This window comes from Salvelinus alpinus, chromosome 21, assembly GCF_045679555.1.
Source record: "Salvelinus alpinus chromosome 21, SLU_Salpinus.1, whole genome shotgun sequence".
NCBI lineage: Eukaryota > Metazoa > Chordata > Actinopteri > Salmoniformes > Salmonidae > Salvelinus > Salvelinus alpinus.
The window spans coordinates 13957704-13982089 of NC_092106.1; the positions used below are offsets into that span (position 1 = coordinate 13957704).

The 24386-nt window shown below is 43.5% G+C and overlaps 1 protein-coding gene across 1 annotated transcript in view; it reads left to right on the forward strand.

The window, feature by feature from the left end:
* The first annotated feature begins 1407 nt into the window (after positions 1-1407).
* LOC139548550 (transmembrane protein 255B-like) overlaps positions 1408-24386 on the forward strand; it is a 64309-nt gene continuing 41330 nt past the window's right edge. Inside the window, exon 1 of the mRNA XM_071358274.1 lies at positions 1408-1713. The gene's annotated coding sequence lies outside the window, so the exon portion shown is untranslated. The remainder of the gene's footprint in view (positions 1714-24386) is intronic.

Sequence of the window (24386 nt, forward strand, 5' to 3'; positions counted from 1 at the left end):
TAAAGGGCAGCAGTAAATAACAATAGCGGCTAGCCATTTGATTAGCTGTTCATGAGTCTTATGCCTTGGGGGTAGAAGCTGTTTAGAAGCCTCAAATGGCTAGCCAAACTATTTGCATTTCCCCCCCCCCCATGCTGCTGCTACTCTCTGTTATTATCTATGCATAGTCACTTTAATAACTCTACCTATATGTACATATTAGCTCAATTACCTCGACAGCGGTGCCCCTGCACATTGACTCTGTACCGGTATCCGCTGTATATAGCCCCGCTATTGTTATTTACTGCTGCCCTTTAATTATTTGTTATTCTTATCTCTTCCTTTTTTTGTAGGTACAAGGAGTCCTTTGTCCAGAATAATCGTTGTTTGGTTTTAGAATGTCCTCTTCTCCTGTCGAATTAGCAACCATAGCTAGCCATGTGGCGCAAACGTGGCCAACTTCACATGACGCAAAGAAAAGAAAATTCCAAAACTCGCAAGAAACGTTCAATAAACTGATATAACTCGGTTTAAAAAAACTACTTTATGATGTTTTTAACACATATATCAAATAAAATCAGAGCCGGAGATATCTAACGTGTATACCGAAAGCTTTTCAGAACGCAATTTGGGGTTCCTTCTCGCGCCTTCCAAGACAATGACATTTCCAGACACGTCATTCCAAAAGCTCTTGTTCGGCCTCAGATCAAGCTAGACACTCCATTCCACCTCTCATTTTCACTCTCAAAATCATACCTTTTTTTATTAAAAAAATACCACCAATTTATGGTCTAAGTCGACAACAATGCCTAAACCACATCAATCTGATTGGGTGGGCCTGTCAGGGTCTGGCTCCCCAGTGGGTGGGCCTCTGTCCACCCAGGCTCATACATGTCTACGCCCCTGATGCAAACACCACATTATGTCAATTGCGCATAACTAATAGCCTACTAACCAACACTAAAGATTCAACTTTTCAATACCTGGTTTGCATACCATTGTTGCCTTAGTTAGCTTTTACTGGTAGATATCATAAGTTGAAATGTCTTTCCTACCCTACAAGTTACCGATGTCATTTTTCTGTGAGCTGCTCCATGCCTAAACCAGTTGACTCTTGCTACCTGAAACTAGGCCATGTGTGCAGCACACATATTCATATATTTCACGTGCTTTGCGATTGTGTAGGCTACTTTGTGCATGATTTCTCTATTGTACTACATTATTAATAAATCGTATAACTCCACTACACTACTTGATACTCATCACTGCCTGGCAGAGGTGTGGACTCGAGTCACATGACTTGGACTCGAGTCACAAATACGATGACTTGCAACTCGACTTTGACTTTAACACCAATGACTCGTGACTTAACTTGGACTTGAGCCTTTTGACTCGACCTGACTTGATACCCTACCCAAGCCCAAATATATAAAAATTATGCTATTAAAAAAAGTGTACAGCGCACCAACTCTTCATTTAACGGATTACAGTTTGAATCGGACAGCAGCCAATCAAATTGTGCCAGCTGAGAAAAAGTTGTGCGTGGCAGTGCAGAGGAACGTCGGCGGGTGAATTCAGATGGAGATGATACTCCAAATAATTATTTTGGGATATGAATGACAATGCTATATCAACAAAAAACTGATTGCAACTTGCAAAACATGCGGGAAGAAAATTAGACGGAGGAGCAACAATTTCCAACTTTGTTCGACATTTGAAGCTGCACAAAGAACGGTAAGTCGTGGCTAATATAGCCGACAGCTATATATTTTATTACTTTACTAGTGTATCATGTAGGCTAACGTAACGTTAAATCAATGAGCCTCCACACAGTCAGTCAGTGCGGGAACGTCATCATTGCACCCAAGATTGAGCTACAACTGGCTAGGCAGTTGGTACCCTAAATCCTGCCTGATGTTACTGCTGTTCCTAAAACCATTGACATACGTTAGCCTACTGTAACCACACAGAGAGAGAGAGAGAGAGAGAGAGAGAGAGAGTGTGTATGTGTGTGTGTTGAGGTTGGGCAATTGTGTACAAGCCTACGTCGCCCGATTGCGCCTCATAGCAATCCTCGATAGTCAATCACTATTGGGGAGGGTCTTTCTCATGACTATCCATGTATTTCCATGGAAATATTAAGTTTATTTGGAAAGTAATAAATATATAGATATTTCTAAAAGCATTCATGATTTGCGTAAATGTAATATACTAACTATTACTCTTGTTAAAAATATGAAATGCTATTACATTTGGTGAAGAGCACATTATGACTTGTTTAGGACTCAACTCAAAGTTTAGGACTTGAGACTTGACTTGATACTTGATGGTCTTGACTTGACACTACAGAGGATAGTGCGTATGGCCCAGTACATCAACGGGGCCACGCTTCCTGACATCCAGGACCTCTATATCAGGCGGTGTCAGAGGAAGGCCCTAAAAATTGTCAAAGACTCCAGCCACCCTAGTCATAGACTGTTCTCTCTGCTACCGCATGGCAAGCAGTACCGGAGCACCAAGGTATGATTTTGAGAGTGAAAATGAGAGGTGGAATGGAGTGTCTAGCTTGATCTGAGGCCGAACAAGAGCTTTTGGAATGACGTGTCTGGAAATGTCATTGTCTTGGAAGGCGCGAGAAGGAACCCCAAATTGCGTTCTGAAAAGCTTTCGGTATACACGTTAGATATCTCCGGCTCTGATTTTATTTGATATATGTGTTAAAAACATCATAAAGTAGTTTTTTTAAACCGAGTTATATCAGTTTATTGAACGTTTCTTGCGAGTTTTGGAATTTTCTTTTCTTTGCGTCATGTGAAGTTGGCCACGTTTGCGCCACATGGCTAGCTATGGTTGCTAATTCGACAGGAGAAGAGGACATTCTAAAACCAAACAACGATTATTCTGGACAAAGGACTCCTTGTACAAGATTCTGATGGAAGCTCAGCAAAAGTAGGAACCATTTATGATGTTATTTCGTATTTCTGTGGAAAATGTTTAGTCATATTTTCCGCCCTTATTTTGGGCGCTGTCTCGCTATAACGTAAGCTGTATGTCGTACTAAAGTTATTTTTAAAAATCTAACACAGCGGTTGCATTAAGAACTAGTGTATCTTTCATTTGCTGTACAACATGTATTTTTTAGTAAAGTTTATGATGAGTTATTTGATTAGATTAGGTGAGTGTCAGAAATATATCCGGATAATTTTGTGCAGTTTGGCTACGTATTCACATTGTAAAACCACGATTTGTACCGCTAAATATGCACATTTTCGAACAAAACATATACAGTGGAGAGAACAAGTATTTGATACACTGCCGATTTTGCAGGTTTTCCTACTTACAAAGGATGTAGAGGTCTGTAATTTTTATCATAGGTACACTTCAACTGTGAGAGACGGAATCTAAAACAAAAATCCAGAAAATCAAATTGTATGATTTTTAAGTAATTCATTTGCATTTTATTGCATGACATAAGTATTTGATACATCAGAAAAGCAGAACTTAATATTTGGTACAGAAACCTTTGTTTGCAATTACAGAGATCATACGTTTCCTGTAGTTCTTGACCAGGTTTGCACACACTGCAGCAGAGATTTTGGCCCACTCCTCCATACAGACCTTCTCCAGATCCTTCAGGTTTCGGGGCTGTCGCTGGGCAATACGGACTTTCAGCTCCCTCCAAAGATTTTCTATTGGGTTTAGGCCTGGAGACTGGCTAGGCCACTCCAGGAACTTGAGATGCTTCTTACGGAGCCACTCCTTAGTTGCCCTGGCTGTGTGTTTCGGGTCGTTGTCATGCTGGAAGACCCAGCCACGACCCATCTTCAATGCTCTTACTGAGGGAAGGAGGTTGTTGGCCAAGATCTCGCGATACATGGCCCCATCCATCCTCCCCTCAATACGGTGCAGTCGTCCTGTCCCCTTTGCAGAAAAGCATCCCCAAAGAATGTTTCCACCTCCATGCTTCACGGTTGGGATGGTGTTCTTGGGGTTGTACTCATCCTTCTTCTTCCACCAAACACGGCGAGTGGAGTTTAGACCAAAAAGCTCTATTTTTGTCTCATCAGACCACATGACCTTCTCCCATTCCTCCTCTGGATCATCCAGATGGTCATTGGCAAACTTCAGACGGGCCTGGACATGCGCTGGCTTGAGCAGGGGGACCTTGCGTGCGCTGCAGGATTTTAATCCATGATGGCATAGTGTGTTACTAATGGTTTTCTTTGAGACTGTGGTCCCAGCTCTCTTCAGGTCATTGACCAGGTCCTGCCGTGTAGTTCTGGGCTGATCCCTCACCTTCCTCATGATCATTGATGCCCCACAAGGTGAGATCTTGCATGGAGCCCCAGACCAAGGGTGATTGACCGTCATCTTGAACTTCTTCCATTTTCTAATAATTGCGCCAACAGTTGTTGCCTTCTCACCAAGCTGCTTGCCTATTGTCCTGTTTCCCATCCCAGCCTTGTGCAGGTCTACAATTTTATCCCTGATGTCCTTACACAGCTCTCTGGTCTTGGCCATTGTGGAGAGGTTGGAGTCTGTTTGATTGAGTGTGTGGACAGGTGTCTTTTATACAGGTAACGAGTTCAAACAGGTGCAGTTAATACAGGTAATGAGTGGAGAACAGGAGGGCTTCTTAAAGAAAAACTAACATGTCTGTGAGAGCCGGAATTCTTACTGGTTGGTAGGTGATCAAATACTTATGTCATGCAATAAAATGCAAATGAATTACTTAAAAATCATACAATGTGATTTTCTGGATTTTTGTTTTAGATTCCGTCTCTCACAGTTGAAGTGTACCTATGATAAAAATTACAGACCTCTACATGCTTTGTAAGTAGGAAAACCTGCAAAATCGGCAGTGTATCAAATACTTGTTCTCCCCACTGTATGTATTGTGTAACATGATGTTATAGGACTGTCATCTGATGAAGTTTCTCAAGGTTAGTGAATAATTGTATATCTTTTGCTGTTTTTTTGCGATCGCTACCTTTGCGGTGAATGAATGCGGTTGTGTGGTTGGCTATTGTGGTAAGCTAATATAATGCTATATTGTGTTTTCGCTGTAAAACACTTAAAAAATCTGAAATATTGGCTGTATTCACAAGATGTTTATCTTTCATTTGCTGTACACCATGTATTTTTCATAAATGTTTTATGATGAGTATTTAGGTATTTCACGTTGCTCTCTGTAATTATTCTTGCTGCTTCGGTGCTATTTGTGATTGTAGCTGCAATGTAAAACTTTGATTTATACCTCAAATATGCACATTTTCGAACAAAACATAGATTTATTGTATAACATGTTATAAGACTGTCATCTGATGAAGTTGTTTCTTGGTTAGTGACTAATTATATCTCTATTTGGTCGGTTTTGTGATATGCGGTAAAAAAATGGTGAAAATATGAGGTTGAGTCTTTTGCTATTGTGGTTAGCTAATATAAATACATATTGTGTTTTCGCTGTAAAACATTTTAAAAATCGGAAATGATGGCTGGATTCACAAGATGTGTATCTTTCATTTGGTGTCTTGGACTTGTGATTTCATGATATTTATATGCTAGTATTTACTTGTGGCGCTATGCTAGGCTATGCTAGTCAGCTTTTTTACTGATGAGGATGCTCCCGGATCCGGGATGGTGACCAACTGTTGAACAACATCTCTTGCGTTCGCAAATTCACTCTGGCTATCTACTCTGATTTTCTTTTTCTGAATATGCCAGAGCACAGAACAACTGATGAATTGATGAATGCTCAACACCCACTTAATATGACCGGTGTCAGTAAACGTAGACAAAAAAGTTATAGATAGACAAGAACACTCTAGATAACATGTAAACTGCCTAACCAACTCTGCTACAGCGAGTAAAATTTTCAGAGTGATGTGTTTCGTGTCTGAAAGTAGCTAGCTAGCCAACTTAACTAGTTAGCTTGGGTGCTTGGCTTGGACAAGCATGCATTGGCAGGCAAGCTGCAGTAGGACGAGGAGGCTACAATTCCCCATCGTTTATCCGTGCAATTTTGATGGCCAACTAGCTGAAAAAGTTTGAGAGGGTTTATCTAATGTTCCTTCATTAGATTTGAGATCATCTTGCTCTGGCTAGCATTAGTTGTTGATCTTGTTGTTGTTGATAACTGTTGTTGTGCATAACTGAGGGAGAGAGCCTACCCTTTCATGGTTGTTCGATCAATAGGACTGTAAAGTTCCCAAATGTAAGAGGACTCCCACGATGTTTACATATTTGCAGAAATCCATTCAGATGGATTTTGTGGATTTTGGCGAATGCGTTCTATTGATCTAAAGTTGCGCTGTTGCAACTGCCTATAAACATATAGTCCAATTCAAAGTGAATGATGGCAGGCCCGTGTGTACAAATGGCTTGTTTGTGTAAAGGCTTACTCTACCTCTGATTGGCTATAGCGCATCTGTCTGTGCAGACTCAGATCCTTGTCAAGACAGATGTTTTTATTAAGTTTTATTTACTGCAGTGTCTTAATTGTTCAAACACACAGCCGCTTTCCCACTCTATATTTTTATTGAATTTTCACAAATGCCTTAGTATACATATTCCCATACATTCTAAGAATGTATGAAAACTTGAAATTACCGTATATAAGTGGTCGCTTGTCAGAAAATGTTTTTAAAAGTGTAATATTCTTCCTGGGGGTGAATATGAATATATTTTAATAAGATTTCATGTTGCTAAAATTATGTCATCTCCACTTTAAATGTAACAATGTTTCACACACATCAGTTATTTTAAAAGAGATGGCTAACAGGAAGCGTGCTGCAATAAAAAAAACACAGTTTCACTCACCAGATGATGATCATTTGAAACCTAACTTCTTGTGGAAAGTTATTCTTGAAAGGGGAGACGGTAACAAATTAGCAACAACATCCTCTTTAATAACACCTGCTGCAGCCGCTGCAAACTAGCCGTCAATAAAAGCTAGCTAGCTAGATCGTGGGAAAACTACTGCTCATTATTGCACAGTGACCTGTTGGCCTTCAAGAAGGCAGAAGTTTCCATATGTTTCCTAAAAACTGTCCCATCCATTAAGTCAAAATGTGATTGGTTGATTCACTCCAAAATGTTACCCAATACAGTTGAATGGCAGATGCATTTATCTAGCTTGTGATGGCCTAGCTAGCCAATGGTTAACTAAGTAGCTAGATTTGTCTCCCCAGAGACCAGCAAAGAAAAATCCTGATTGGATGTTTTTTTTCTCTTCAGTGTTAACCCATTCCTTTCCAACAAAAACTGAATACAGATTCAGGGATAACTGTATTCAGTTTCAGGGATAAATCAGAACATCATTGAAAATAATAATATAACTATCATTATTGTATTATTATAATCATTATTTCATATATCCTTAGCCCTTCTCTGAAGGCGTAGAAGGCCCATTGTTCCCCACTGTGTTTGGGTTAGTAATCATTTGTATAGTGGCTCTATTTTCCCTCAGCAGCATTTTTTCACTGTTCTGAATGTCTAAAGAATCCATATGTACTGAAATATGAACACAGAAATACTGGACATTTTGAACTCTTATTATGGTGGTGATTTGACAAAATTACAGTCATGGTCTTGAATTAGACCTGCATTTTTCTGGTCTCTCAGACCCCTTGTCCCCCTCCCGGTCTCGGTCATGACTCATTCTCACCCACCCCTCTGGTCTTGGTCTTGACTTGGACTCAGTTTGCTCCAGTCTTGGTCTTGAATCGGTCTCGCTTTAGGTGGTCTCGAACACAACACTGTGAGGTTATGTGGTTGATGACAAACATCTCAGAGTGTGGGAAGCTTATCCCTGAAACAACATTACTTATCCTTCAGCACAGAGGAAGGTGGTGTTATACTACACTAGCATACATTATTCTAACCAGTTGGCCACACCCTGTACTGTATATTTCCTTCAGTGTCTGATTTCATAGAATATAACTTTGACTATAGTTTACTGTTTGAATCACATTCCACTCTGTTGTAAATCATCTGACATAGGAATATAACTCTTTATAGAGTTCTCACATCTCATTTAGCCTCCTGAGTCGGACCAAGATACTTTACTCCTCTATTGGTGGAACAAGAAGTCTGTTATTTGTCAGGCGTTTATTGTGTGCGGGCACATCTGTGTTCAAAATGTCTATTTTGTGCTAGCTCCCTGCACTTGCCGTGCGAAAATGAGCATCCAGCCAGGACGGGTTGTGCCGGCTCAGCGCTCCTGGTCTCCAGTACGCCTCCTCGGACCAGGATATCCTGCGCCAGCTCTACGCACTGTGTTTCCAGTACGCCTTCACAGCCCAGTGCGTCCTGTGCCAGCGCCCCGCACTTGCCGGGCTAAAGCATCCAGCCAGGACGCGTTGTGCCAGCTCTATGCTCCAGACCTCCAGTGCACCTCCACGGTCCAGTATATCCTGTGCCAGCTCCATGCACCCGGCCTCCAGTGCGTGTCTCCAGCCTGGTACATCCTGTGCCTGCTCCACGCACGAAGCCTCCAGTGATGATCCATGGCCCGACGCCTCCAGTGATGATCCATGGCCCGGAGCCTCCAGTGATGATCCATGGCCCGGAGCCTCCAGTGATGATCCATGGCCCGGAGCCTCCAGTGATGATCCATGGCCCGGAGCCTCTAGTGATGATCCATGGCCCAGAGCCTCCAGTGATGATCCATGGTCCGGAGTCTGCAGTCCAGAGTCTCCGGCGACGGTCTGCAGTCCGGAGTCTCCGTCGACAGTCTGCAGTCCGGAGTCTCCGGCGACGATCCGCGGTCCGGAGTCCCCGGCGACGATCCGCGGTACGAAGTCCCCGGCGACGATCTGCGGTCCGGACTCCCCGGCGACGATCCGCGGTGCGGAGCCTCCGGTTCCATGGAAGCGGAGGGATCAGCGAGCGGAGCGGGGTCTACGTCACGAACCGGAGCCGCCACCGAGGCTAGATGCCCACCCGGACCCTCCCCCATGGAGTCAGGTTTTGCGGCCGGAGTCCGCACCTTTGGGGGGGGGTACTGTCACGCCCTGACCTTAGAGAGCCTTTTTATTTCTCTATTTGGTTAGGTCGGGGTGTGATTTGGGTGGGCATTCTAGTTTTTCTATTTCTTTGTTGGCCGGGTATGGTTCCCAATCAGAGGCAGCTGTCTATTGTTGTCTCTGATTGGGGATCATACTCAGACAGCCTTTTGTCCACCTTTAGTTTGTGGGATCTTGTTTTTGTGTAGTGCCTGTGAGCACTCCAGTCGTTACGTCTCGTTTGCTGTTTATTGTTTTTGTTGGTGAGTTTCATTTAAATAAACATGTGGAACTCTATGCACGCTGCGCCTTGGTCCGCTCATTTCAACGAACGTGACAATATACTGGATGACAGCTGTTTTTCATATTCACATAAACACACATGCATGCAGGACCGCACGCAGGCAGGCAGGCAGGCAGGCAGGCAAAAAAAATAAAAAAACTTCTGTAAAAGCAAGGGGTCATAATGATTGACACCCCTGTTTTCAATACCTTTCCATACCTCACCTTGCAAGGATAACGGCACTGAGTCTTTTTCTAAAATGAGTTGGAGAATGAGTCCTCCATGCATACTGTAATCCCTCCAGATCGATTATCTTTGTCATTGGACAAACAAGGAGCAGTAATAATCATTGTAGATGCATTGCTAATCTAATGAGAGAGCCAGGACTGAAAGAAAGAAAATCCCCTTGTTATCCCTACTTAATAATCTAAATGAAAGTAATTATATTAATCAGACAACAGACAAGGTATTCTTATTCATCCAAACCTTTCAATTCACAGGACATATTCACAAACCTCTTGGTTACGTAAGCATCCCTTTGTGGCTTTACTTCACTTATCCCATGCAGAAGTAAACATGCGGTTTGTGAGTGTATTGAACATCAGAGCATCATACAGAGTATAGCTTGATAATGACTGAGAGTAGACTGCTCAAGAGCTCCCCGCTGGCTTGTAAAATGTGGATGTATTGCAGTGAAATAGCAAAACATGACTCATGAAAAAAGGGATAAAAAAGAGCCTTGAGAGCTGGACTGACTTCAGATCTATTGGGTATCTCACCAACGTTTATTGAAAAGCATTGAACCAACTCATTGCACACTCATCGAACAGTCATACTATATCCCATTAATTTCCCCATTTCTGTCTCGTTAGGTTTTGTGTCTTGTGAAGTACTGGCTGCTCAAAGTTTAAGAGTATTTATGGATGTGTGTCTGTGTGTAAAGCAACTTTGTCTTAGCACCAACGTCTGTGTAAATGTAAAGAGACAGTGTTTGTTGGCCATGAGGCCGAGATATTGGCACATGAGTGACGCTTTGTTAATACAGTGTGCAGGATTTTCTTTTCTTTGAATTACACATAGCCTAGTTTAAAAATGTCATGATGATAGCCTGTCCTTCTGGTTCCATGAATAAAGGAGCAAACTGGATGTGTGTGAAAGATATTCAGCCTCTAATAATAAATCATTGTTTTTCTATTGTACTCCAAGAGTGTTTAAATATGTTTTTAATCTGGATATCTTTGACATGATCAACCACCAGTGGACTCATCCAATTCATTAACCTCAAGACTACTCATCTTTAAAAATGTCTGTACGTTTCCAGGTTATTCTACCGCTACATTTGTCATGTGTCTGAAGGATGTGGTCAGATCACAAGCAATAGTCTTGGCTAATACACAGAGGTAAAGATGGAATGTGTGTGTGTGTGTGTGAGAAAGTTGGTGAGTGACTCACGAGATCTGCAATGTCCCTGTGTCCCGAAGAGAGGTTCCAGATGTGGAGCTGTCGTCCGCAGGTGTAGCCCTCTCTCTGTACTACTCTGAGTAGAGGCTGCAGACTGGGCGGGGCTTCACCCGTTTGACCTTCCTTATCAGGAAATGCTAGTAATGTACAGCAGAGACAAACATATGCTGAGCATCTGAAATACAGAGTTCTCTCTCCTTCTGTCCCGTCTGTCTGTCTGTTTTGGTTGAATGAAAGCACCTCCACCTGGGAACAGACATCAGTTCAATGTCAACTAACGTGGATTCAATGTGAAATCAACAAAAATGTCAACATGGCATTGGATTTAGGTAAAAAGTTGGGTGAAAAAAAATACGAAATGCCCTTGCGTTGATGACTTTTTGCAAATCCAATCTGTTTTCTATGTTGAATCAACGTCATCACATAGATTTGGGGGGTTGAAATGACATGTAAACAACGTTGATTCAACCAGTTTCTGGCCAGTGGGCTGTGATGAAGGCTGCTATTTGCTATTTATTCCAATCAATCCCTGCCCAGTAATACTCTTACATTCTGTTTAGTTGATCCAGATTGATGATGGATCTAAAACCATGATAAATCCTGTTTTATACATAAAGAATTGCTTTCTTTTTTCTTTTGACTTCCAACTGGCCATACATTTAGACACCTGGAAGTTAGTTGAATTGACTGAAAGCCCTGTAATAGGGATGGCCATTGGCCGCACTGCCAAAGATTAGATTTAATTGAAAATATGGTTACTTTTCCTACTTCCAACTCATCTCAAGGCAACAATAAAACAACATACATTGTTTAAGTTTCTTTCAAAAGTACAAAACATAATTCAGTTGTATGAAAGTGCTTACTAAGAGTTTGCAATATGTTTGGGGTTTGATGAACTGGATGAGGCCATGGTCTGAATATGATTGTGTTAGTGGTCACTAAATACAGCCTAAGGCACACCTTGGTCAACAAATGTTCTGGAGAAGGTCCTGTACCAAGGGCGTGTTGGCACGGCTGTTGGTCTCTGTACAGAGCAGCTGGTACATCTTCAGAAGCCTGCGCAGTCTGCCAGAGGGTCCTCCGTGTTTGGGCCTATGATGCACCCACACTCAGACTCCTTAGCTGGGTTCCCTTTGCCATGGTTTCTCTGAAACATCTTACTTTGAGTGAAGAGAGAAATATATACATTTACTTTTGGGCCATTGATTTTGGATATTTTTTGTCATGAGCTATAACCAATTGTAGGACTAATATTACCAACTGTAGGCCAACAACCACATCCCTTCATCTTGAATTCAAAAGTAAAGAAAACAAAAAAACATCAAAGCTGGGATGATTTGGTCATGGTCTTAGTTAATGCAAAACCCAGCCCCAAGATAAATGGTGTTGAAAGTTATTAACACATTCCCCCTTTAATCCTTAATAGTGTCACGGTACTCTAAAGTAGAACCCAGAAACAGACCAGGACAAGGAGAGTAAGACGAAGGTGAGTATTTATTTACAAGTTTAAATGTAGTGATAGAAAAATCCAAGTAGCGGAGCGGGCAGCGGAGGTGAGTTGATGGAATTGAGTAAGCAGATCCAAGGAAGTAACTGAAGTCACCGACGACCAGGTAGGGATGGGATGAGTGTTCCGGGTGAATGACTGTAGACAGAAAAAACGGAGGTAAGTTCAAGGCAAGCAAGACGTACAAAACAACAAAACAAACTCTATCAAACTGGAGGCTGATACGCTGGCACAACATACTGTTCATGGCTAACGATCCGGCAGGGAATGGATGTCAGGTCAGCGCTTATGAAGTGGAGGGGTGATGATCAGGACCAGGTGTGCAGATAGCTGATGGGATACAGGTGCGGGTACTCAGAGATCCTCCAACTAGCTACGTCGCCCGGCAACCAGACAGGGTGCGTTCCAGGACACCGGAAAAAACACTCCAGGACAGAACACAGGCAAAAACAGACTCAGGAAGCGGGATTCGTGACAAATAGAGGGGATAAATATCAAAGCTGGGATGATTTGGTCATGGTATTGAATAACACATTCCCCATTTAATTTTTAATAATTAGCAATGAAAATTATACATAAGTACAGTCCCTTCAGAAGGTATTCACACCCCTTTACTCTTTACACATTGTGTTGTGTTACAGCCTGAATATAAAAATTATTCAATTTAAATGTTTTGTACCTCACCCAAGGGAAGCATCAGGGAGTGTCGACACGTCCCCGCGCCCCAGCCGGCTCGACAGGTCCCCGCGCCCCAGCCGGCTCTACAGGTCCCCGCGCCCCAGCCGGCTCAGCAGGAGTGACCTGTCCGCTCCTGATCCCCGGGTTCGTCCCCTTTGTCGGAGTACTGTGGCTGAAGCCGCGCGTCGGGGAGGGGGTACTGTCATGTATACTCCCTCTCTGGCCTCTAGGTCATCGGGCTGCTGATTATCCTGCACACCTGTCACCATCATCAAGCGCAGGCATGCGGGATCGGAGTCAGGACAGGCAAGGGTCAAAACCAGGAGGGCTTGAAAAAAACAGACCGGGAAAAATAGGATCTAGGAAAAATGCTGGTTGACTTGGCAAAACAAGACGAACTGGCACAGAGAGACAGGAAACACAGGGATAAATACACCGGGGATAATAAGCGACACCTGGAGGGGGGTGGAGACAAGCACAGGTACAACAGACCAGGGCTTGACAGTACCCCCTCCTAGGGGCGCCACCTGGCATCCTACTTTGAAGCATACCTGGTTGACCGGGGTGTCAGCGGTGGAAGTCGGCGATGAGTGCTGGATCCAGGATGTCTCTAGCGGGAACCCAGCGCCTCTCCTCTGGGCCGTAACCCTCCCAGTCAATCAGGTACTGGAAACCCCTGCCCCGTGGTTGAACACCCAGGAGTCGTTTCACTGTGTAGGCCGGATGGCTGTCAATGACACAGGGAGGAGAGGTGTTTCTGGAGATAGAAGACAAAGGGCTGTGAGACAGGGGCTTAATCCTACACACATGGAAAGTTGGGTGAATACGGAGGGTACGGGGTAACAAAAAGACGGACAGCAGTGGAACTAAGGACTCTAGAGGTGGGAAAAGGGCCAATGAAATGGGGGGACAGTTTGCGGGACTCCACCTGAAGGGGCAAGTCCCGTGTGGAAAGCCATACCCTCTGCCCAATGCGGTAGCGGGAGCTGGAGTCCGGCGGCGGTCCGCTTGTCGACGATACCTGGAGATGGTCTTGAGAAGTGCTGCCCGAGCTCTTCTCCAGGTACATCGACAGCGGCGGACAAACATCTCGGCCGAGGGTACGTTAACCTTCTGCTCTTGTTCTGGGAAGAGCGGAGGCTGCTACCTCATAGAGCACTCAAAAGGGGAGAGTCCCGCGGCTGAACAGGGAAGGATGTTCTGGGCATACTCCACCCAGACCAGTTGTTGGCTCCAGGTAGTGGGGTTGGTTAAGACCAGGCATCTTAGGGTGGTTTCCAGGTCCTGGTTAGCTTGCTCCGACTGGCCGTTGGATTGGGGATGGAATCCGGAGGACAGGCTGGCCGACGACCCAATAAGGGTGCAGAACGCCTTCCAGAACTGAGCCAAGAACTGAGGACCCCGGTCGGAGACCATGTCCACCGGGAGTCCATGGATCCGGAAGACGTGCTGCCCCATAAGCTGGGCCGTCTCCTTGGTAGAGGGTGGTTTGGGGAGATGGATGAAATGGGCGGCCTTGGAGAACCGATCCACTACGGGCCTGCCTCGAGTTAAGGCGCTTGGCTGTACGGCGATATTCCAAATTCTTATGGTCGGTCCAAACCAAGAATGGCTGTTCTGCTCCTTCCAGCCAGTGCCTCCACTCTTCCAGCGCCATCTTTACCGCCAGGAGTTCTCGGTTGCCAATGTCGTAGTTCCTCTGCAGGGTGGAGATGATGGTACAGGAAGGCACAGGGATGGAGCTTTTGGTCCTGGGCAGGTAGCTGGGACAGGTTGGCCCTCACTCCAACATCAGAAGCATCAACCTCTACCACAAATTGACGGGACGGATCCGGATGGGTGCTGTGGTGAACCGCTGCTTCAGGTCCACGAAGGCAACAACTGGAGACCATGTGAATGGTACTTTGGGAGAGGTGAGTGCAGAGAGGGGGCCGCCAGGGTTCTGTAGCCCCGAATGAAACGGCGGTAGAAGTTAGCGAACCCTAGAAATTTTTGTAACTGCACCCTGGATGTAGGTTGAGGCCAACCTACCACTGCTTTCACTTTTTCAGGATCCATTTGGACATTTACATCAGCGATGACATATCCCAGAAAGGAAATTGTAGAGCGGTGGAACTCACACGTCTTGGCTTTCACAAACAATTGGTTCTCCAGGAGGCGCTGAAGGACTTGTCTGACATGAAGAACGTATGCCTCCCAGGTGGTGCAGTGGTCTAAGGCACTACATCGCAGTGCTAGCTGTGCCACCAGAGATTCTGGGTTCGAGCCCAGGCTCTGTCGCAGCCGGCCGCGACCGGGAGGCCCATGGGGCGGCGCACAATTGGCCCAGCGTCGTCCAGGTTAGGGAGGGTTTGGCTTGCAGGGATATCCTTGTCTCATCGCGCACTAGTGACTCCTGTGGCGGGCCGGGTGCAGTGCACGCTGACCGGTGTTTCCTCCAACACATTGGTGTGGCTGGCTTCCGGGTTGGATGTGCATTGTGTCAAGAAGCAGTGTGGCTTGGTTGGGTTGTGTTTCGGAGGACGCATGGCTCTCGACCTTCGCCTCTCCCGAGTCCAACTAGCATTCTGTAGTTGGTACATCAATGTTTGCACTCCATGAGAACCCAAAATATAAGCTTGTTTTTCTAAAACAATAATTTTGATATCATGGATGGTCAGGCCTCGCATCCGTAGGTCTGTCTATTAATCTGAGAGTGGTTACATTCCTCCAGGCCCATCGCTCAGCTTTTTAACAAAACAGAGGCGGGGCATCGGTTTTGTTATTGTTTCATCTGTGGATTTGCCTTTTAAACAGCTGCATATTATCAAGATGTCAAAATGTCACCAATAAAAAAGTAAACAATAGGCCTATAGCAAATGCAGCATATGGCATTAACTTATGGCATTACATTAACACATGTAAATAGCACTTTTCAGTAGTGCTCAAAGCATGCCATTCCATGAGCACAGCATTTATTTTTCAACTCGAAACAATGAGCCCAATCAGTCCTCCATGACAACAAAATCATAAACAACAGAGTAGGGCTGGCTAATAAGTCCTTCGTTTTGGGGTTATGCTCCAGTAAAACAATATGGCTAATCTATACTTCCATATTTCCAAGTCCTATTCTTGAAGATCAAGGGGTATAACATTTATTGGAATGACTGGAATTCTGATAGAATTTAATTGTATTATCATATGTAGTAGAAAGTGATGGGTTAGAAGAAGCCTACATTACCGACCCATAAAGTAAAATGTTACATCCATATATGGCCAGCTATGTAAACTTTAGCATTGATTTATCCTGCAGTAGATGTCGTTCAATTGGTAACATACATGTTTGTCTTCTTCTAATGCCTCTTAAGGGGAAAGTAAACTAAAAGAAACTGAATGTAATCAGATTACATTACTGAGTTTGGGTAATCCAAAAACTGATTACAAATTTGGACAGGTAACTAGTAACTGTAACGGATTACATTTAGAAAATAGGTAGGGGTGGTATACAGAAGATAGCCCTATTTGGTAAAATACCAATTTCATATTATGACAAGAACAGCTCAAATAAGCAAAGAGAAACGACAGTCCATCATTAGTTTAAGACATGAAGGACAGTCAATACGGAACATTTCAAAAACTTTGAAAGTTTCTTCAAGTGCAGTCGCAAAAACCATCAAGCGCTATAATGATACTGGCTCCCATGAGGACCACCACAGGAGAGGAAGACACAAAGTTACCTCTGCTGCAGAGGATAGGTTAATTACAGTTAACTGCACCTCAGAAATTACAGCCCAAATAAATGCTTCACAGAGTTCAAGTAACAGAGACATCTCAACATCAACTGTTCAGAGGAAACTGCATGAATCAGGCCTTCATGGTTGAATTGCTGCAAAGAAACCACTACTAAAGGACACTAATAAGAAGAAGAGACTTGCATGGGCCAAGAACCACGAGCAATGGACATTAGACCGGTGGAAAACTGTACTTTGGTCTGATGCTGTACTTTGGTTCCAACCGCCGTGTCTTTGTGAGACGCAGAGTCGGTGAACGGATGATCTCCACATTTGTGGTTCCCACCATGAAGCATGGAGGAGAAGGTGTGATGGTGTGGGGGTGCTTTGCTGGTGACACTGTCTGTGATTTTATTTAGAATTCAAAGCATACTTTGAACCAGCATGGCTACCACAGCATTCTGCAGTGATATGCCATCCCATCTGGTTTGCGCTTAGTGGACTATTATTTGTTTTTCAACAGGACAATGACTCAACACACCTCCAGGCTGTGCAAGGGCTATTTGACCAAGAAGGAGAGTGATGGATTGCTACATCAGATGACCTGGCCTTCACAATCCCCTGAACTCAACCCAATTGAGATGGTTTGGGATGAGTTGGACCACAGAGTGAAGGAAAAGCAGCCAACAAGTGTTCAGCATATGTGGGAACTCCTTCAAGACTGTTGAAAAAGCATTCCAGGTGAAGCTGTTTGAGAGAATGCCAAGTGTGCAAAGCTGTCATCAAGGCAAAGGGTGGCTACTTTGAAGAATATCAAATACATTTTGATTTGTTTAACACTTGTTAGGTTACTACATGATTCCATATGTGTTTTTTCATAGATTTAATGTCTTCAATATTATTCTACAATGTAGAAAATTGTAAAAATAAAGAAAACCCTTGAATTAGTAGGTGTATCCAAACCTTTGACTAATACTGTATATTTTTTATAAAAAAAGAATTTTTGGCAGAAATGCATTCTGGAACAATTGAACTCTCATGTACCATAATTACAAACTTGTATGCCATCTGTAAATATGCAATTGTTAAATTACAAGCCTAGTGGGTTTAGCCACAGAAAAAGACAGGAACCTCCCCTGTAGCCATGATTGACTGATATAATGAATGGGCTGGACATGCCGAGAGATGAGTTTGGATTGGTTTGCCATGAAGCATGCTTCTGTCTATAACATGAGCTGCTCAGTATGTGTAGATAATCCTTGCTACCACTGCTTTTTTTTTTTTTAATATATCATGGAGAACTGCAAAAGTGTTGCTACTGCTCTCAACAACATTGCTGCCCTGAATTTAGCAGGCGCTATCAGTGGGAAAAAGTTGTGATGAACTAATTTCTGGAGGACAATTGTGCCATGCTGATTCTCTCTGATTCTGAAAATGAATAAGATGATGAGGAAATCCCAAAAATGAATTAGATGATGAGGAAATCCCTTATTTAGGTAAAAACATTTTCATTTAACCAGACATTGCAGAGTCTTCTTATAACAGTGATGGAAAAGGAGCGGAGATCAACAGAGTTTTGAAATCAGTGACGTTTTCTAGTTTTGTCAAAATTGTTTTCATTGCAAGTTAAAGCATACTGTTAGCTAGCTAGCTAATGTTAGCTGGCTGGCTCGCTAGCTAATGTTACATGTATGATCTGTCTACTGTTGGTAATATTATTTGTATCTCAGAAATCAATTTGCATTGCTAGTTATAGCTAGCTATCATTAGCCTAACATCAAACCTAGTTGGTTAGCTTTAGCAACCTGCAGATTCATACAGCATTTCATGCATGGCGGCTAGCTATGACAATCAATTTATATTGCTAGTACTGTATAAGGTTGGGATTATGGTTATATTGTTTAGCTAATTTACATGTCTAAACAAAATTCTCCACTTTGCCAGATGATTACATGACCCATCAAGTTAGCCAGGTGTGTCTTGGGGTGATTAAGGCCATCTATTGTATTTCATGAACATTTGAACAGGTCTAGACAATAGAGACCCATCCACTTAGCTAGATGTGGCTGGGGGGTAGTTATAGCCTCTCTTTCACATGACCCATCAATTTAGAGAAGTGTGTCTGGGTAAGCCTCATCTAATAATGCTAACATATTTCTATCTGGAATTTGTCTTTCAAATCAAATCAAATCGAATCTAATTTTATTTGTCACATACACATGGTTAGCAGATGTTAATGTGAGTGTAGCGAAATGCTTGTGCTTCTAGTTCCGACAATGCAGTAATAACCAACGAGTAATCTAACCTAACAATTCCACAACTACTACCTTATATACACAAGTGTAAAGGGATAAAGAATATGTACATAAAGATATATGAATGAGTGATGGTACAGAACGGCATAGGCAAGATGCAGTAGATGGTATAGAGTACAGTATATACATATGAGATGAGTACTGTAGGGTATATAAACATAAAGTGGCATAGTTTCAGCATCAGTAGAACACACCTGACTCTCCTCCACAAGTCATACAAGGAGAATGGTCTAATGCCTCATCAAAAAGAGAGCCGGCCCAAGCAAGCACAGGTTAGATCTGAAGAATGAGGACTTTCAGCGAGTTGTGAACTTTATCAATAACTATGCAGAGGATAATGCAATAGTATTACCAGGATGCCACCCAGGACATAAACCCTTCGGTGGAAAGCTCCTGCCATCTCATGTGACAAAAGCAGCGGTGTGGCGTCTCTACAAGGAATCAATGGCAACACTTGGTATGTAAAGCATAAACAACAAGTTTGATTATTTTAATTAACCTCCAACATGATTGGCACTACTTTTAATTGATCTCACATTATTTCAAATCGAATCGATTTTTTTGACACATGCGCCGAATACAACTGTTGTTGACCATACCGCGAAATGCTTACTTGCAAGCCTTTAACTAACAATGCAGTTTTTAGTCCAGTCAGACCAGTTGGATAACATGGTAATAGAGCTCAGTCAGACCAGTTGGATAACATGGTAATAGAGCTCTTTGACCAGTCAGACCAGTTGGATAACATGGTAATACAGCTCAGTCAGACCAGTTGGATAACATGGTAATAGAGCTCTTTGACCAGTCAGACCAGTAGGATGGGAAGTGTCGTTGCATAGCTATTTTCAGGTCTCTCCAGAGATGTTCGATCAGGTTCAAGTCCGGGCTCTGGCTGGGCCACTCAAGGACATTCAGAGACTTGTCCTGAAGCTACTCCTGCGTTGTTTTGGCTGTGTGCTTAGGGTCATTGTCCTGTTGGAAGGTGAACCTTCTCCCCAGTCTGAGGTTTTGAGCGCTCTGGTGCAGAATTTTCATCAAGGATCTCTCTCTACTTTACTCCGTTCATCTTTCCCTCGATCCTGACTAGTCTCCCAGTCCCTGCTGCTGAAAAACATCCCCACAGCATGATGCTGCCACCACCATGCTTCACCGTAGGGATGGTGCCAGGTTTCCTCCAGACATGACGCTTGGCATTCAGGCCAAAGAGTTCAATCTTGGTTTCATCAGACCAGAGAATCTTGTTTCTCATGGTCTGATAGTCCTTTTTGGCAAACTCCAAGTGGGCTGTCATTTGCCTTTTACTGAGGAGTGGCTTCCGTCTGGCCACTCTACCATAAAGGCCTGATTGGTGGAGTGCTGCAGAGATGGTTGTCCTTCTGGGAGGTTCTCCCATCTCCACAGAGGAACTCTGGAGCTCTGTCAGAGTGACCATCGGGTTCTTGGTCACCTCCCTGATCAAGGCCCTTCTCCCTCAATCTCTCAGTTTGGCCGGGCGGCCAGCTCTAGGAAGAGTCTTGGTGGTTCCAAACTTCTTCCATTTAAGAATGATGGAGGCCACTGTGTTCTTGGGGACCTTCAGTGCGGCAGACATTTTTTGGTACCCTTCCGCAGATCTGTTCCTCAGCACAATCCTGTCTCAGAGCTCTACGGCCAATTCCTTCAACCTCGTGGCTTGGTTTTTGCTCTGACATGCACTGTCAACTGTGGGACCTTTATATAGACAGGTAGCTGCCTTTCTAAATCATGTACAATCAATTGAATTTACCACAGGTTGTAGAAACATCTCAGGGATGATCAGTGGAAACAGGATGCACCTGAGCTCAATTGCGAGTATCAGAGCAAAGGGTCTGAATTCTTATGTAAATAAGGTATTTCTGTTTTAAATTGTTTTATGCATTTGCAAAAATTTCTAAACCTGTTTTCGCTTTGTCATTATGAGGTACTGTGGGTAGATTGATGAAGAAAAATATTTATTTCCTACATTTTAAGGCTGTAATGTAACAAAATGTGGAAAAAGGGAAGGGGACTGAATACTTTCTGAATGCACTGTACATGTCTTCAGGAATCTGTGGAGAAAATCGCTGCTCCACATCTCAAGTGCTAAGTCGAGGACAGCCTTGTGCTGGCAGTGCCAAAGGAACAACTATCAGATCTTCAGATCTGCCAATCTGCCAGAAGCTGTTAAATCGGCTAAGCTGAAGAAGCAAGATCAGCATCTCCTGCATGTTCCTAGTTAGCGATCTGTCAACCACAAAATGGTTGCTGACTGCAATACCACCTGTCAAGACCTGCTTTTGTCCCTGGGGGAGGCCCTACTGAACCAGCAAGCAAAGACATCAGGACGCATTTCATTCTGCTTGCACAGGTCTTTGTATTTCTATTGATGTACGTATTGCTAATACTGTACCATGCACAAGCTCCACCACAGTCTGGACCTTCACTTCCTGATCACAGTCCACACCAAGTTTTCCCCCGACTGGTGCTTCGGCCTCATCAAGCAGCACTTCAGAAAGACCAGAGTGAACACTTTGTCAGAGATTGCTGGCATGGTGAAGGACAGCCATGTGACAGGGGTCAACATCCCACAGCTGGTTGGACTGGAGGATGGTACAGTGCTGGTGGAAAGCTATGGCTGGCAACAACACCTAACTCAGTAATTCAGGCCGCTGCTACAGATCAAGCAGTACCAGCACTTCAGGTGAATATAATTTTCATTGCGTTGTATGAGGTTCTTCTTATCTAAACTTGGGAGGTGAATTGATGTAATGTCTTCTAAATGTTTTGGTCTATTTTCCTGTTTTACAGCTTTGATGCTCTGGAGCCTGGTGTTGTCGCCAAGGAGCGTTTGGACTCAGTTGGGACCAGGTTTTAGCTGCTGTGCAACGCTGACATCCTTCCTCCCATAGATGCCTTTACAAGCACCACCTGGATTGGACACAACTAGACAAACATATATTTTTGAGAAGATCAGGGAGTTGTGATGAAGAGGGCATGGACATCACATGGCCTGCACCAAAGTCCAGGACAGGAACAGTCTCTCCGAATAATGATTCCTATGTTCATGCGTAGTGAGGATGGACCGGTTCATCACCAGGGGCGAGTTCCCAGTCATCCAGACTATCTGCAGTGCCTCTATGCACATTCACATGACTCTCTCCTAACACACACACAATGTGTTGCTGCTACTATTTATTTTTTTATCTTGCTGCTCAGCCACTTTACCCATGACTGTAAGCATATAACTACCTCATCTATCACCACCAGAATCACTGATATCGTTATTGATATTGTTCTTGTACATACTGTATATTATTTTGTTCTTTCTCTACTGGCATTGACACTTCTTGATCTTGTATTTGTTTATATTGGCACTTTCTACACTGAACAAAAATATTGTAACGTAATACGCAGAGTTTAATAATGAATAGTTGCACATGAACAAAACATGAGAGCTGTACATAACATGAGAGAAAACAATACTACCTAATGACTGATGTCTACTGAGGGCTAAATAAAGGGGAAGTAATCGCGAAGATAATGATGACCAGGTGTGCGTAATGATGGGGAGCAGATGTACCTAATCATGTGTGCGTAAAAATAGTTGCCAGGGCTGGTGGTTAGTAGACCGGTGATGTCGAGCACTGGAGGGAGCAGAGGTAGGCTTGACAAATATAAACACATGTAAAAGTGTTGGTCCCCTGGTTCATGAGCTGATATAAAAAAATCACAGAAATGTTCCATATGCACAAAAAGCTTATTTCTCTCAAATCATGTACACAAATGTGTTTACATCCCTGTTAGTAAACATTTATCCTTTGCCAAGATAACAAGTGACATCAATAAGGGATCATAGCTTTCACCTGGATTCACCTGGTAAGTCTATGTCATGGAAAGAGCAGGTGTTCTTAATGTTTTGTACAGTCAGTGTACATACATACGGCAGCAATTACATGTTATTTCTCTAATGAGGGAATTCTTATAGCCTAGGTTCAAAGGCAGAATGTGTGCGTAATCATAGTTGCCAGTGCTGGTGGTTGGTAGACCGGTGACGTCGAACGCCGGAGGGAGTAGGAGTGACAAATACAAATACAACATGTAAAGTGTTGGTCCCATGTTTCATGAGTTGAAATAAAAAAGCCTAGACATTTTCCATACGCACAAAAAGCTTATTTCTCTCAAATCTTGCACACAAATTTCTTTACATCCCTGTTAGTAAGCATTATTCCTTTGCTAAAATAATCCATATCAAGGAGCTGATTAAACAGCATGATCATTACACAGATGTACCTTGTGTTGGGGACAACAAAAGGCCACTCTAAAATGAATGCCCACCAGAGCTGTTGCAAGAGAATTTAATGTTAATTTCTCTACTAAACTAAGCAAAAAAAGATACGTCCTCTCACTGTCAACTGCGTTTATTTTCAGCAAACTTAACATGTGTAAATATTTGTATGAACATATCAAGATTCAACAACTGAGACATAAACTGAACAAGTTCCACAGACATGTGACTAACAGAAATTGAATAATGTGTCCCTTAACAAAGGGGGGGGGGGGTCAAAATCAAAAGTAACAGTCAGTATCTGGTGTGGCCACCAGCTGCATTAAGTACTGCAGTGCATCTCCTCCTCGTGGACTGCACCAGATTTGCCAGTTCTTGCTGTGAGATGTTACCCCACTCTTCCACCAAGGCACTTGCAGGTTCCGGACATTTATGGGGGGAATGGCCCTAGCCCTCACCCTCCGATCCAACAGATCCCAGATGTGCTCAATGGGATTGAGATCCGGGCTCTTCGCTGGCCATGGCAGAACACTGACATTCCTGTCTTGCAGGAAATCATGCACAGAAGGAGCAGTATGGCTGGTGGCATTGTCATGCTGGAGGGTCATGTCAGGATGAGCCTGCAGGAAGGGTACCACATGAGGGAGAAGGATGTCTTCCCTGTAACGCACAGCGTTGCGATTGCCTGCAATGACCATTGTGGCAGCTAGCTAGCTGTGATGATCAGGAGTAATAGTCCAGGGTTTACGGCAGGAATCTGGTGTTGTAGTGGAGAAAAACTGTCTGAGGCTGGCAGGTATTATCCAGGCTAAAAAACGGCTGGTGCCTGTGCAGAGGGTAGTGGCAGAGGGCAGTGGCTAACAATGACTAAATAGCTAGTAGCTAATTAGCTGGTTAGCTTCTGATGGCTAGCTTCTGATGAAAGTTTTGGCTATAAGGTCTAAAAAAAATTGCAGATCTGTGTCACATTGAGTGAGGCGGGTTACCGGAAGGTATATTTAATTTAAAAATGGAAAAGAGATTGAAAAATAAATTGAAATATATACAAAAGATGAAAAATACAAAAAGTAAACGAGAGGACGACAAACCACGTCTGCACTGTTACGTCATCTTTGGGCGTAGCTGTGCAGGGACCTGCCTTACAACAGGCCTACAAGCCCTCAGTC